Genomic DNA, 15,235 nt, shown 5'->3' with positions numbered 1-15,235 from the left:
AGAATCCTTAATAAATTGCATCCTTTGGTACTGCAAGACTGAATACCATGACTGTGAATAACTCGTGTGATAATTATTCTTATGCCTGGAGCTTTCATTAAAGCATAATAAAAAAATTTTCATTAAAAAAAAAACCTCTCCAAAGAAAGATAACAAAAACTGGATGCTCAATGGGAAGATTTTATGCCATAATTTTCAGAGAAAGTGTGTTTGCCCAAATGTTTTCCCTGTGTATTTTTTACAGATGTGACATGCGTAATGTTTATGATTGCATTTTAATATAGAGAAGCAACTGATTTGGGAGATTATGTAAAATGGCAATTTACATATTTCTAGTATGAGGCAGCAAAAACTCATCATGTGGCTTTCAAACTGTTATGGAATGGATTCAAATCACAACATCATCAGGTTTTTATTTTCTTTTTGACTACCAGATTAAATTATTATTAAACAGTACCTGATGAATACTTGTCAGCAGTGTATTATTTCTGTCTGACCCACTGCCCTTCAATGGATATAAAAAGTTGTATATCCTTTGCAGCATTTTCTAGCACACAGCAGAAAGCTTCTGCTCTAAGTCAACTGTGAAAAACCTCAACATTTTTCCTTTTGGGATCACTGCTGATCATCTCTGCTCTCATCTCATTACACACTCAAAAATTCTTGCATCTGTAACAGCAAGATCCCAGGTTCTCCACCATACTGGCACTTGGATGCACACCACCTTGGGAGCAACATAATCCCAAATTCTGTGTGCGGGTCCTATGCTGTTCCTTTTCACATGGAAACAAAACATCCAGAGCACTGAGTAAATGTGTTGTAACACACCTGACCTCCAAATTCAAGATGGCAAATGATCCAAATGCTATTCCCAGCCCTTCTGAATAATGTGAAGAGAGATCCAACTGAGATTTTGTATCTGCCAAGCTCGCAGCAACAATTTCTTTTCTGTTTATGCTAAAAGCTGCTTAGATTACGATCCTAAAATAAGCAATTCTGATACCTCTCTCTAGGGTACAGTCATGGTTTGAACAATCATCACTATTTTCTAAGACACCACAAAAAAAGGACTTGTGTTTGGATTTCCATTTTCCAAATACATCAGGGGTTTCTTTGCTGAAAAGTGTTTCCAGTTTTGTTTTTAACTTACTTTTTATATAGAAAAGCAGAAAAACAGCCAATTCTGAACAAGATTCAAAAATGCCTTTTTCATATTTTTCATTTATGGTAAATATTAAAAATGCAAAGATAGTTGGGAAAGGATTTTGACAATATGAATCAATGCAGCTCACAATCTAATGTAATAACTTAGCATGAGATATATATTTCACCAGCCCAAAACATCCTGAATTTGTACAGGTGCTTGCAGGATTCTCTTTATTAAATGACAGAGAAAAGATGATTTGCAGTAGGCCACAGCTGCAGAAAGTATTTTCAACTGACCACTACCTGTAGAATCACAGAATCATAGAACATGCTGAGTTGGAAGGACTGAGTTGGAGGACACCTCAAGAGTCACACCACGTACCTAAAAGCATTGTCCAAATGCTTCTTGAACTCTGTCAGGCTTGGTGCTGTGACCACTTCCCTGGGGAGCCTGTTCCAGAGCCCAACCACCCTCTGGGTGAAAAATGTTTTCCTGATATCCAAAATAAACCTCCCCTGACCTGCTTCATGCTATTTCTTCAGGTCCTGTCACTGCTAGGAGAGTGAAGATATCAGTACCTGCCCTTTCACTTCCCCTCATAAGGATGCTGAAGACCACAATGAGGTCCCCCATCTCCTCCAGGCTGAAGAACCAAGTGACTTCAGTCGGTCCTCATACAGCTTCCTCTCCTGTCCCTTCACCATCCTCATTTCTCCTTTGGACACTCTGTAATAGCCTAATACCTTTCTTATATTGTGGTGCCCAAAACTGCCCCCAGCACTCGAGGTGAGGCTGCCCCAGGCAGAGCAGAGTGGGACAATCTCCTCCCTTGCCCGGCTGGCGATGCTGTGCCTGATGCCCCCCAGGACACGCTTGGCCCTCCTGGCTGCCAGGGCTCTGCTGACTCACATTGAGCTTGCCATTGACCAGGACCCCAGGTCCCCTTCCACAGCGCTTGTCTCCAAGCTCTTGTTCCCCCACACTATTCACACAACCAGGGTTACCCCATTCCAGGTTCAGAATCCTTGTTAAACTCCATATGGTTGGTGATTGCCCATCTCTCTTAATTTGTTGAGGTCTCTGCAGCGCTGTCCTGCCTTTGAGGAAGTCAACAGGTCCCCCAATTATTGTTGTAAGTATTCCTTCAAGTCCCGCATCCACATTGTTAATGAAGATGTTGAAGAGTAGAGGGCCTAAGATGGAGCCCTGTGGAACCCCACTAGTGACAGGTTGCCAGTCTGATGTCACCCGATTCACTATAACTCTGTGCCTGACCTGTGAGGCAGCTGCTCACCCATCACATGGTGTGTTTGTTCAGCTGTACATTGGATATTTTGTCAAGAAGGATACTGTGACAGACAGCATCAAAAGCTTTGCTGAATTCCAAGAAGATTTCATTAACTGGCTTTCCTAGATCAGCTAGGTGGATTACTCCATGGTAGGATGAAATCTGGTTTGACAAGCAAGACTTTCTCCTCATCACCACACTGGCTGTGGTCAATGACTGCATTATCCTCCAGGTGTTTTTCAATACCTCCCAGAATAATTTTTTCCATGATTCTACTGGGCACTGTAGGGAGATTAACAGGCCTGTAGTTTCTGAGGTCCTCCTTCTTGCCCTCATTGAAAATTGGGACATTTGCCAGCTTTCAGTCTGCTGGGACCTCTCCAGATCACCAAGACCACTGAAAAATCCTCTAGAGAGGTATTGCAGTGACATCAGATAATCTTTGAGCATTGTCAGATGTATCCCATCAGGCCCCATAGATTAGTAGGGATCCAGCTGGAGCAGCAGATCCCGCACAAGTTCAGGGTCAGCTGGGAATTGATCATTCTCACTGTCGTGGTCCTCCAGGTCCAGGCACTGAGGTCCCCTGTATTTTTTGACTGTAGAAATTACTATAAGACAAATACTATTTGGAAGAAGCATCCTATGTGTTGGTTTCATCTGGCTTTTTTGTATCCAACAGATTCAGTTCAAGGAAAGCAGTCACATTCTAGGTATATGCAAGTTTACACACTATCTAGGGGGGTTTGTATGCTGGCTCTAGCATTGAGCCTGGGACTAGGACTAGTTCTTATTTTAAAAGTACTCCTCCCTGTTTTACCTGCATCAACATTTTATTCAGAGGACTTCACAACCACATTTCAAATTTTTAAGAGAATCTGATCATGGCTCTTGAAAATGTGTGTGTGTATCTTATTCCACCTTAACCTCCTATTGAAAAATAAATTGCAGTTAGACACCAAAGTACCTTTGCCCTGACTCGTCTTTGTAAATTGCAACCTTCATTGCATTCAAAGCACCCTCTCGCACAACAATTTAAGCATTTTGATTTAAAATGGTAAATGAGCAGTACAGAACTTCCCTTGTTTGGCAAGCAGGGCTTAAGCTCTGGCCCTGTAAATGCAGTGGATACTCTTCTGGTGGTATCCTATGGCCAGCAGAAGTTGTTCATGGCACCAGACAAAAGCATTTTTGTTTTGCGCTCTTTCCTTATCAATATGTTCAAATACCTCATGGGGTGGAGTAGTAGAACACAAAAGAATCATCTCAGTAATACTCAGTAACAGAAGAGGCAACAGACACAGATGGAAATACAGGAACTTCCATTTTTTACTGGGGAATGGACAAACACTGAAACAAATTGCTCAGAGAGGTTGTGGAGTCTTCGTGCTTAGAGATATTCAGAATTCAGATGGACACAATTCTGGACAACCTGCTCTAGCTGACCCTGCACTGAGCAGGGGATTGGGTAGAAGATCTCCAGAGGTTTCTTCCTCAACCTTCTTGTGATTCTGTGCCCATAGAAATACCAGCTTCCCTGTGCCATCCCAATTCACCTTTCTCTATCCTGACAGGGCAACTATTTTCTTTAAAAGTTGATTATGCCTTTGGGGTGTCAACTTTCACAGTGTGGATGACATTCAGCTGCTAAATGTAGATATATACGGCCATTTAAGGCACTGTAGGGTATCCAAAACAACTGATTAGATAACTGAAGGTTATGGCTCTGGGTTTTATAAAAGACTTGTAGAGGACTCATGTCCTTCTGCAGTAACGGAGGCCAAGAGGCCATCATAGTGCCTAAAACCATTTAATTGTACTTTGCAGGATGAATACAGCTACTTTGTAATGTTCAAGAAATGTCTGAGTCATTTTGACCTGGGCTAGATATGAAGTAATCATCTAAGGAGGAAACAGAAATTGCATTGGCCTTCTCCTGTCAATACATTTTAGTCATTTGTGTTTTGATTCATCTCATCATCAGACATCTGTGGTCACTCTGTGCTATAAATGGCAGAGAAAGAAACATTCTCAGGGTGCTATTCATCTGACTTATTCTAAACATATGGTATAAACATATGATTCATGGGTTACCTACATTCAAGTCCCTGTTTTGATGAGTTCTCATCTGTTAAAACCAGGGAGAACAGGTTTCATGACTTATGAGGCAATGTTTCCTACATATCATAGCCACAACAGCCTCACACCTTCAATATTCACCTTCACTATATTACCTTCAGTACTCACCAGAAATGTGACACTTGTCCTGTGTGTGCTGCAGCTCTGGAATTATAAATGAGTATATCTGAATTCAAAACCTTTTGGTTTCCTTTTTTCTTCAGATAAAAACTCTCAGTAGCCAGTTTGAAAGATGCTTGGCTGTGGAGGATCTGGCCGGCAAGTAGACAATTGTTTGTATCACACAGATAGGGTCACTGCCCTCAGCTGGCAGACACTGTGCCTGTCTTTCTTTAACATGATCCATGTGGGAGACTTAGGTCCTGTAAGAGTACATGATCACAGTACTAGGTGCTAAATCTGAAGTAATTAAAACACAAGTCAATGGCCATAGACTTTACTAATCTAGATTCCAAGGCTAGGTAAGCTTGCTTATGAGAACAAAATGAAAATGGAAAGAGAAATGAATTCTAAGTCTCACTTCTGAACCCTGGGTACCATTTGAGTGTGGTCCATTTAAAGCGTCAATCAAACCCCCCATGGCTGTTTTACTGTTCAGCAAGAATATTTGGAAGTCTGGAAAATCAACAGTACCCAGCTGTTTCTCCAGCAGGCCAGCCATATATTTCAAATGACAGCACTGCATAGGTATGTACATCAATATCTAAGAGAACAGATGGCTTTATGTGTGTGGCCACTTTTATGCAACTCTCTCCAATTCAGTCAAAAACCATGTAAGACTGGATGCAGACCTCCTAGATGTGCTGTTTTCAGAAGGCTCTTGTCAGAGTATAGCTGCAGTCAATCAGCTCACAGGAATTCATGTTTGTTGGGTATCAGTTTTGTTTCCCATAAAAAATACAGTACAAAATCCTGGGCTGAGCTAACAGTAAGTGCCAGTGTATCACAGCATGTTTGTCTTAAGAGACATCTTCCAATTCTCTGATCCCTCATTTTATGCTCTTCTTCACAGGAATGCTGATGTGCTGCAGCCCACAAGAATGAGGATGTACTTGTGCTGGGCTTCCTTTCAGGGGGTTTGTGAAGGAAAGAGGAGGGTGGCATCTTCCCTAAATGCAGGAGGCTTCAAGCTCTCAGAGTTTTCTACCTCTCACCTCCCATCTGCTCATTTCCCTTAAATTCCATTCCGATTTCATCAGTACCCTAAGGCTGTCCGTCTCCCAATTATTTATTCCCTTTACAGAACATTATGAGTATTTTTTAAAATCACACTTGTGATTTTAAATACTTGTTTGTATTGACAAGGTCCGAGGGACATTTCTTTCTCTGCTTTTCTCCCTCCATCAGACTGAAGAGGGGGGTGCAGCACCTCCGAGTATGCTCTGCAGCACCCCTCACTCAAATGTACAGCTTCACCAGGTGGGAAAAACAAGGCTTCCTCCGTGTTATCACAGAAACAGTGCAGATGTACAGGTGTCAAGAAATTGTGGCAAAAGGTACCCTCTTGTTATTGAAAGTGCTTGAAAAGGAAATGCTCCCCAGGTGGCGTGGGCAGATGAAGCCAGCCCTGCTCAGCAGTGCACAGCCCCAGTGCAGCAGCATGTGGTTCTCTGCCCAGGCTCACAAGCCCTGCTCAAATCTCTTGCCAATGCAATTCTACAGCTTCTACACTGGTGTTGGCTCACAGCTCTGCATTGAGACAGCAGAGTTGTGCCACAGAGACCTGCCCAGAGGGGCAGCTTTGGTACACCAACCGCAGCACTGCAAAGAGATGCAGCAGCACCAGTGTCTAGGGGCCCAGGTGGGCTGTGAAGTGATCCACTGGCATGATGAGTCAGAGGCAAGAGCAGCATGAAAACTCCGGCACAACCTTGCTGCCAGCCCAGGGCTCAGCCCTCAGGACAGCGGTGACAAGCTGCTGCACTTCCCAAATGGAAGCTGACTTTGTGGCCACTGTGGCAGCAGTGACCATCTTTCTCCCTGGTGGTGAGCACACCCTAGTGAGAGGCCTCCCAGTAGTGCCTTAGCACATCAAAGTTGGGGGCAGCCCTGGGCCAGACCTGTAATGCAGGTGTGAGGAAGAATCTGCGAGTACACCTGCACCACTAAAGAGGCAACTGCAGCACAAGACCCCTCATCCTCCCTGTGCCCGCCAGTTCTCACTATGCCCCTTTGTTCCTGACAGCTGGCCACAGCTGCTTCTCTCCACCACAAATCCTGAGCACAGCTCACTGCAGGGTGTGCACGAAGAGGGATAGGGATGACATTGCACCATGTTTCACTCTAACCATGTCCCGGCTGTCTGAGCACCCAGTCCTGACCCATCCCTTAGCCCACACTACTCTCCAAGGATGTAGTGTGTATCCTTTGGCTCTTGCTGTAAAAACAGATTTCTGGTGGGCTATGACAAGTTCTCAGCTTCTTGCAGGCACTCTGAATTGTATAAACATACAGAAATGCTTAAGTATTTGACACAGCACGTACACTCTCATGTCTCCAGGCCACCGAGACCCAGATGGGACATGAGCATATGCAGGGCAAATGCAGCCAGACTCCTCTTGGCAGGGCCTACACCCAAGTAATGCGGACAGGAGTTGGTCTGTGACATCAGCCTTGGAATTAGGGTGCACATCTCAGTCTTTTTTCATCCCTGTGGATTTGCCTGATATCTCCTGCTCCTAAGTGTTCTGAGCTTCTGTGTCAAGATCTTGCCTCAGTCCAGGGCAGTGGAAAAGCATGGGTGGGAGCTTTTCCGGTCCATTTCCTTTCTCTGCTATAGACTGAGTTTTGAACATGCTATTTTTCTTGGAGAAGGAATAGGAGCACCTGCTTCAAACAGGAGTTCCTGGAAGACCCTTAGTCCTCTGGAATCCAGTATGTCACCTATCACATTGTAAGCCTAGTCACAGGATCAAATAAAGATGACACTGTAGCAGCAAACACCAATTTACATCAGATTCAGCAGAGCTGTTAGGAAGTGTGCAGAATTCGATATCTCAAAAAAAGGATTTCAGGCCAGGTAGTGAAAAAAATTTCTTCTCACACTTTATGAATATTCGCACATGAACACACATGCACTTGCCATCACCATTCATGCTTTTCCTGCTTATCCCCATTTCCTTGCCCACCAAGGTCTCTGTCTAGCCCAACAGCTTTCAGTCCCTTTTTTCAGACAATCCAGTCCTTTACTCCTGCCTCATCTTTCAGTCTGCCTTTGTTTGCTTCCATTCCAGTGACTCCAGTTCTCAACATCTCAACCAGATCTGCCACTGAGTCATAGCCTCTTCACTGTGGCAATAACAGAGAGGACAGAGCCATAAGAGCAAAGGGGATCAGTCTTCCTACTTCCCCATCATACATCAGAAGTCTCCTGTCCTTCAGAAGAGCAGCACTACATCATGAAAGCAACCCTGCAGATGTACTATTTAGAGTGTAAAGTCAAGCATCACCACCGAGTGAAAAGCCAAAATGTAGGCTGTGGGAGCAGCAGTCACTGGGCCAGGTGTGTGTGGGTGTTGTGACCTGTGCATTGTGCCCTGGCCGCAGGAGCACACACTGTTCTTTCTCAGAGGGCTCTTTCCTCCCTCGGTGCTCAGCATACACAGTGCTGTGCTAGTAAGTGGCTTTTTATTTTGCTTTCTTCTGGTGATTCAGTGTGTCGCTCTGTGACACATTTGCTGCATATTACTCCAAGCCAGCTCTGAAGATAGCCTTTGTTAATTCCCTCCTGAGCTTTTATCAATGCAGTACTTGTGTGCCTCTTTAATGCTAATTCATTTACTGCCATAGCATGACTGTGAGAGTTGGTTTTCTTTTAATTTTCATTTTGCATGTGGAGATCTGAAACACAGTGAGATTAGGGTACAAGTATTCCTCTGATGGGGTGCCCAGTGCTGAAGGTCTGATTTTGCAGAGCCCTCAGCCTTAAGTGGCAGCTTGTGTGTACAAAGCACATGTCCCATGGATTTCTGTTGCAGGCGAGTGCTGGGTATTTCTGGAATTGAGACCCCAAAGTCTGTAGCTTGACAGGTTGAAAATAAGCAATGTGCAATCTCACCATCTGTGTGAAGTTTGGCTTAAGCTACTTGCCAGGCTGACACGGGCTCAGGGGAAAGGGAGAGCAGGATCTGCTTCTCAAGGGCTGCACCCAACAGACTGAACCAAAGGATCATTCCTTGTCTCCATCAGCCATTTGCTTGCCCACCAAATGTGTGTTCTAGCCCATCTGCTTCCAGTCCTTTGTGCCCACCTCGTCTTTCAGTCTGCCTTGTGGCTCCCATCCCAGTGACCCAAGTCTCCAGTACTCCAGATGGGTTCACCACTAAAATCCTCATCTCTCCAATTCTCCTGCCAACAGCAGGGATGAAGCCCTGTGATCACAAGGTGTCAGTCTTCCAAATCCTGGCTCCATGACTTGCCATAGATTGGGCTGGTGCAGGGACAACAGTGATCACAAATAAAAGTTGTAATTACAAAAGCCCTCTACACCCCATGGCCTAGGCAGGAGATGCACATTGTGGGCATTGAACCGTCAACCCAAGCTGAACAAGTTTATTTATGTTGGGAGGCCAAGCTAAAGCATGAGGCAATCTGTGGGGCCATTAAATGCTAAAATTAAATATGTTTCCACAGGGCATGTGTGAATTGCCCTTTCAAAGGCTTGTAACTCAGCCAGATGTAGGTGGATTTTTCACAGGACAGCAAAAGACATAAGCAGTGTAAAACCATTTGTTTTATTAAGTGTCATGTCTCTAATCTAAACTACTAAACTTTTGGCCAATTTATAGCCAGCTGAAGACATAATTTACAACACAATATTTTAGGCAGCCTGATCAGCACTGCCATTCCCATCTCTAGCCTGTGTTTGTGCACCCATGCACTGGGAATTCAGTGCTGCAAACAGATGAAACGAAATCAACATTGTCAATGCCCCGAGAGAGCAACTGAATTCCTGCCTTGTCCTTTCCTTGGTTCAGCTGTGGCTTTGCAACTCAGATTTCCTGCTTGGCTTCTCTTGCTACAGGTTCCTGAGGAAATTCTGTAATATCTCCCCTGTAGCCTCTGTAGGACCTGCTAATGTGCCAGATCCACCAGTTGCTTTCCATTTTTTTCTGATGTATTCACTGGATTCTATTTAAAGGTTATAAATCTTTTTTACCAGCTAACAATCTATATTATTAGATAATGCATACATTACATGATATACATGGCCCTGGGACACCTGCTTCACTACCAATATGTGCCTCATTCATCATCTGTGTGTGGAGGAAGTCTTTCTGCAGAAGTATTCAGAAATTCTCCTTTGTTTAAAATAATTTATAATAAAATAGTGAATGTAAGCCTTGCATTGTGGGTCTCGTGTATTACAGAGCTATTTCATCACAAGTTTTTCCCTTTCCCCCCAACACAAGTAGAAATGCACCCCAGCTACAAGCAGAGCAACCCAGGTTCCATCCATGGGCAGTGGGAAGTGTTCACACATTTTCATACTGATTTTTATTTGCTGGTATTTTACTACTTCTGCAGTAAATTGGTGCTGACTGTGAACCGGCATAAAACATGACCCATAAAAGCAGAAACATATGGCAAAGGAACATTAAGGTCACACTAAGGATAACAACTAGAAAGGTCTGCTTTGCACAGCCCAGCTGGGCATGTGGAGAAACAAGTCTGAATAAATAAAAACCTTACATAAGTCACCCCCATGAATGGCCCCTTTTGGTTCTAAAACGGTTCCAGTCGGCATTAGTGTGTACCAGTTGTAATATCCTTCTTTTGGAATCAGGATCCCACTTCTGAGAAACAGCAATTAATTTCAGCAGTGAGTTCATTTGAGTATCAGGGCTTTTGAAAACACGCACATTAGGAGGCAATAATGGCTACACCCTCAACTGTACTTTAAAATCCTTTCACTCTAATCTGGGATGTAAAAATCCACATGCTCTAACTCAACATCATGGAGCAATGGGGCAATGCATTCCAACAGGCTCTTTCCACTGCATTTTCAAAATGCACAATATGGGGGCTTTTGTTGAACTACTAGTCAGGCCATTGAGTCTTTAGGTGCTTTAGTCCCTTAGGAAACACCCTCAAGTTGTGCCAGGAGAGGTTTAAATTAGGTATTAAGAAAAAATTTCTCTACTGAAGGGGTTGTAAACATTGGAAGAGGCTTCCCAGGCAAGTGGTGGAGACACCATCCCTGGAGGTATTTAAAAGACATGTAGATGTGGTGCTGATGCACAAGGTTTAGTGGTGGACTTGGGTTAACATTGAACTTGATGCTCTTAAAGATCTTTTCCAACCTAAATTATTCTACAGTTCTATGATTCTATAAGTTTCTATTTCACTGCAGAAAAATGTAATGTGTCTTGATGCACAGGTTGTACGTTCATAATTAGTGTGCTTGGCTCTACTTTAAAAGTTTTACCCTAACTCTGAATCTACTGAGTGTCTGATGAGCTTGACTCAGTGATAGTAATGTTCTTACAACCCATGTTATCCTAAGAATAATTTTAACCCCAAATTTGAATAAAGTTGTCATCAATTAAACTTTGTTTAAATAAGTTTCTTTAAACAACTCAGGTTGTTTGGCCAGAATATGTATGCAGTTGTTAGGTAAGATTTCCTTTCTCTGCAAGGCAATTTTAAATTGCAGTGGGTTTTCAAACTCATTTGCACTGGCAGCATGTTAAAAGCTAGTGCTCTTTTGATACCTGGGAGGGCAGAGAAGAAACATTCAGCTCCCAGGCTGTGCTTGGTGCCTATACAGGGGGCAAGCATAGGCAGAGAACAATCTTTGTCACTTGGACTGTAAAACAAGTTCAGAATTCAAGAAATGACCCAGATGCAGCTGAAGAAGGGCCATTCTTGTGAAGAAAAGTGAGTCACAGAGAGGTAACATGCTGCTGCAGCTTACTTGTTGCTGCTGCACCCGAGTGTAAGAGCAAGGGTGACACTGGAACAAAAAGAAAACTTCAAAGAGCTGAAGCTCTTTCACATTCTCCTCAGTCGCTGAATTCATCCCTCCACCTGGGGATGTGGGGATGCTCACCCATTGCTTTTAGGTACCCAAATAGCTACAGACATGGATCTCCTACTGTTGGGAGAACCGGCTAAAAAATGTGCCCTATTGGCACAGTGATATGCTGAGAGCAGTCTCTGACTCTTTAACTGCTAGGCTTAACCATCCACCATAACTATTGGTTAAACTGCACACCCAGATAAAACCTCCAGCTGTTCCTAAAAACAGCAGCTGATAACAAAAACCAGCATGAATGCCTCAGGCAAATGCTTTGCTTTTGTGTGAGCTCCCTGTTGACTAAAGGCCCCTTTCTAACCATCAGAGATCACAGAAGACTTGGCTGCAGCTGAAAGGGAGGTGATATTCTTCCCTGGACTCCAAATTTTTGCACCATTTACGTTGCTCTGAAATTCCAAAGCTCTTAAGTGACAGGATCCCCGCACGGATGCAGACCCTTCAGAAGGGATGGCCCGAGACAGGGGAAGGGTCTGTTGCCATTGCTGCTCCCAGGACTGTCTAATGGATGCGGCCAGATTAAACTAAGTTTGCTGTATTAATGCTGGTTTGCATGTTTACTACCTTGCCCATTTCAGACTTCACTGAGATGGATCTTAATAAACATACATCCTGAATGGATTTTTATTATTGTTGCTTCCCCTCCCCTCCCCCCTCCCCCCCCCCCCCCCCCGTCATTAAGACTCATTATGTGGAGTCATCAGCTGTTTTGCTTTGTTTCCCATCTGTTCATACAGTACTTGGGGTCGTAGATAATACTGCAGATGGGAGTGCCATTTCCACTATTTTGGTTTTGCTCCAGTGCGACTTCATGTGGTCACTGGTGGAAAAATTGCAGTGGTTTTGAGTAAAGATTTTCCATATTATAGACACTTGTCAAATCTCAAAATTTTCAAGATCATGTCACTGACCAGAGTCAGTGGCAGTCTTTCCCTAAGAGGATTTTCAATCCTTTCCCCATCTACACCACCTCCATTCTCTGAAGTCAACAAGGACTCTCTCTTGAGAACAAATCTTGTGCAAGTTCAAGTCACAGGGAAAACCACCCCTGCCTGTGACTGTGAAGAAGATACTGTTCTGGTTCCATTGCTGTTAAATGGGGCAGAAGTTGGAATCTGATGAGACCTTGCTATGCAAGTCTAATCTCCTGTAGCCCCTTCATATTAGTCTTTCACTCCTGTATCAGTTAGATTGTCATCCTGGCATGCTGTTTCTGGCCCCTGATGACCAGTAAACCAACTCTAATTTGCAGCCAAGCTATACTTTGATCAACTGATACACATTTGATCTCATGCCTAAGCTGTCCTTTTTCTCAAATATCTATTCTCTCTCCCCAGATTTTATTCCCTTCAAATCCATTTCAACTACACTCTCTGAAGCTGAACAAACCACTGTCTTATATAGCTTCTTGCCAGAAAACCACACTCTCTGCTTTCCTCATCCTCCCCACAATTCTCAGGTAAACTTGTTTTAACTTATGTGCACCTGCCCTGGTGACAGGAGCCAAAGCACTGCTGTCAGTCCTGAAGCCAACCTACGGGTCGGTACCCACTCCAGCTTCAGCCCCTCTCACTTCTGCTTGGTGCTGCATTTTTTCCTGGTCTCAGTTTTGAGATTTATTTTCGTTTTCAGTTGGTCTCAGGCACATCTTGAAAATGGCCTCCTTCTCCCCCTCTGCATTCATTTGCTAATATAGGTTAAGTGGCTACAACAGTATTTTGGTCAGCTACTCTCTGATGTCATTTCCTGGAACTTTTCTTCCAGATCTATAATTCATATCTTGATTTCTCAGCATCTCTGCTACTAAAATTGTGAGATGATATTTTTGGAGTAGGTGTCAAGGGTGAGCTTCTCTCCAGGTGTAAAGGATGGTGGCATTTCATTTCACAGGGACACTTCTCTGTGATCACAGTGCAAGATTCTCAGCTGTTTTAGCAGCACTGAACTCAAAAGATTCCGGATGCTGGTCCAGCGGCAGCTCTAGCAAGGATGGGCTTGCGTGGCTTTACAGCAGGTGGCCACAGAGTCAGGAGGGGCTGCAGCTCTGCACCTTGCCATGCAGCAGGACAGTGCCACAGTGGGAAACAACCACTGTAGCTCCAGCCTCCTGGGTAAGTCCAACTCTCATAAGCACTTCCCTCCCCTGCAGCTGGTTACTGGGCAGGTAAACCTGCCATGATATCTGGGAAGTAGGAGAGGAAAAGTCCCATAATTGTTCATCAAGGCTTTTCAGCCTTAAATTGCAGAAACCCAAGAAGGTTCAGTCTTCTTATATTTGCCCCTTTCAGAGGAACACGACTGCTAAAGAAAAAGTCAGTGACCTTGACCTTTATTTTTTATTAAATCAGTCATTTCATCAGAGAAACACAAAATTAACATGTTACCTAAGAGTGTATGCTGTGAAAGGAGGAGCAGAGGAGAGATTTTCAGTAAAACTAGAAATTGTTTTAATAAGGGGGAAAAATGATAGAACAATTGTGAGGGAGTTATATTTAAGATGAAGAATAATGATAGAAGATCACCTATGCCTAGTGTAAGTCTCTCTGGAGCATCCAGGAATGTCAGCTGCAGCCTGAGTTTCTCGTTGTGTTAGAGATATATGAACCAAAAGAGGCCAGGAGGGGAGATATATAAAGACAGGTAATGCTGGTAGAAATTTGGAGACCTTTTAAGATGCCTTAGATATAAATCTAGTCTAATAAATCTAATAAAGCACACAATCATGCTTTCTAAACATAGACTTTTACCTATGCTTGGGCCAAATCATAATTTCAGGGGAAGAAGAATCAAAGCAAATACTCATAGGAGAAAATCTGTTGAAGCTGTGAACTTTTCACCTTTAACAGCAAGTAATGACCACAGGGTGCAAGATCAGATGCCTGACTTAACAGCCGAGTAACGAAATTAGGCTAAAAGTTAGACATAGTTTGCCCAGAGGCAACATGACAAATTAGATTCATCCACTCCCCATATTTGTATTAGTGCACTTTTGTATTAGTGAACAGATTATAAAAGAAGGCTTTGCCTCAAGGCAGGGTTTTCTGGCACTGAACTAATTTTCAAGCCGAAGTTCTCCCTTGAGGGCACAATAAGACCCTCCATTCTTTGCAGCCAAGGATCAGATCCTCAGCAAAGATTTACCTGTGAACAGCTCTCGACATAGTGGAGCTTTAAAAAACTGCTGATTTCTTTCTACAAAGCTACATAAATGGAGATATATTTTAATAATAATGAAATATTTAGTATTTTTTCTAAAATTATTCTAAAATTATGTGTTTCACTGAAAATATTTATTAAAAATAAATTTGTTTAAACTCAGCTCTCTGGGACAGGCCTCACTTTGCAGACACAGCTGCGTGGCATCCCTCTGACCTGGGAGGGAGATGTGAATCAAGAATGCATTTCTTTTTCCTCTGACGATGAAAGACTTTCAAAATTAATTGCATGACATTATGGCTTGTCTGTGTTGTCAGCTTTGATTTTGCTGTGACAAAATGATGGCCACTCCCTGTCACAGAGAGTGACGCCGTGCCTGTGAGCGCCGCACTCATCAAGTGGCAGCAGCGAGGAAAGCATCGCTGCGATCTGCATGGAAAGCAGTTTCGTGGAGTGGGATGCCAAGGGT

The 15,235-nt window shown here is 43.5% G+C and overlaps 1 protein-coding gene across 1 annotated transcript in view; it reads right to left on the bottom strand.

Annotated features, from left to right (window-relative positions):
* Nucleotides 1-15,235, bottom strand: part of CLVS1 (clavesin 1) — a 92,372-nt gene that overhangs the window by 4,821 nt on the left and 72,316 nt on the right. The gene's annotated exons all lie outside the window — the stretch shown is intronic.

Source organism: Aphelocoma coerulescens, chromosome 2, assembly GCF_041296385.1.
Source record: "Aphelocoma coerulescens isolate FSJ_1873_10779 chromosome 2, UR_Acoe_1.0, whole genome shotgun sequence".
NCBI lineage: Eukaryota > Metazoa > Chordata > Aves > Passeriformes > Corvidae > Aphelocoma > Aphelocoma coerulescens.
Note: the sequence above shows the minus strand (reverse complement) of the source record. Positions and strands in the feature narration are given on the sequence as shown.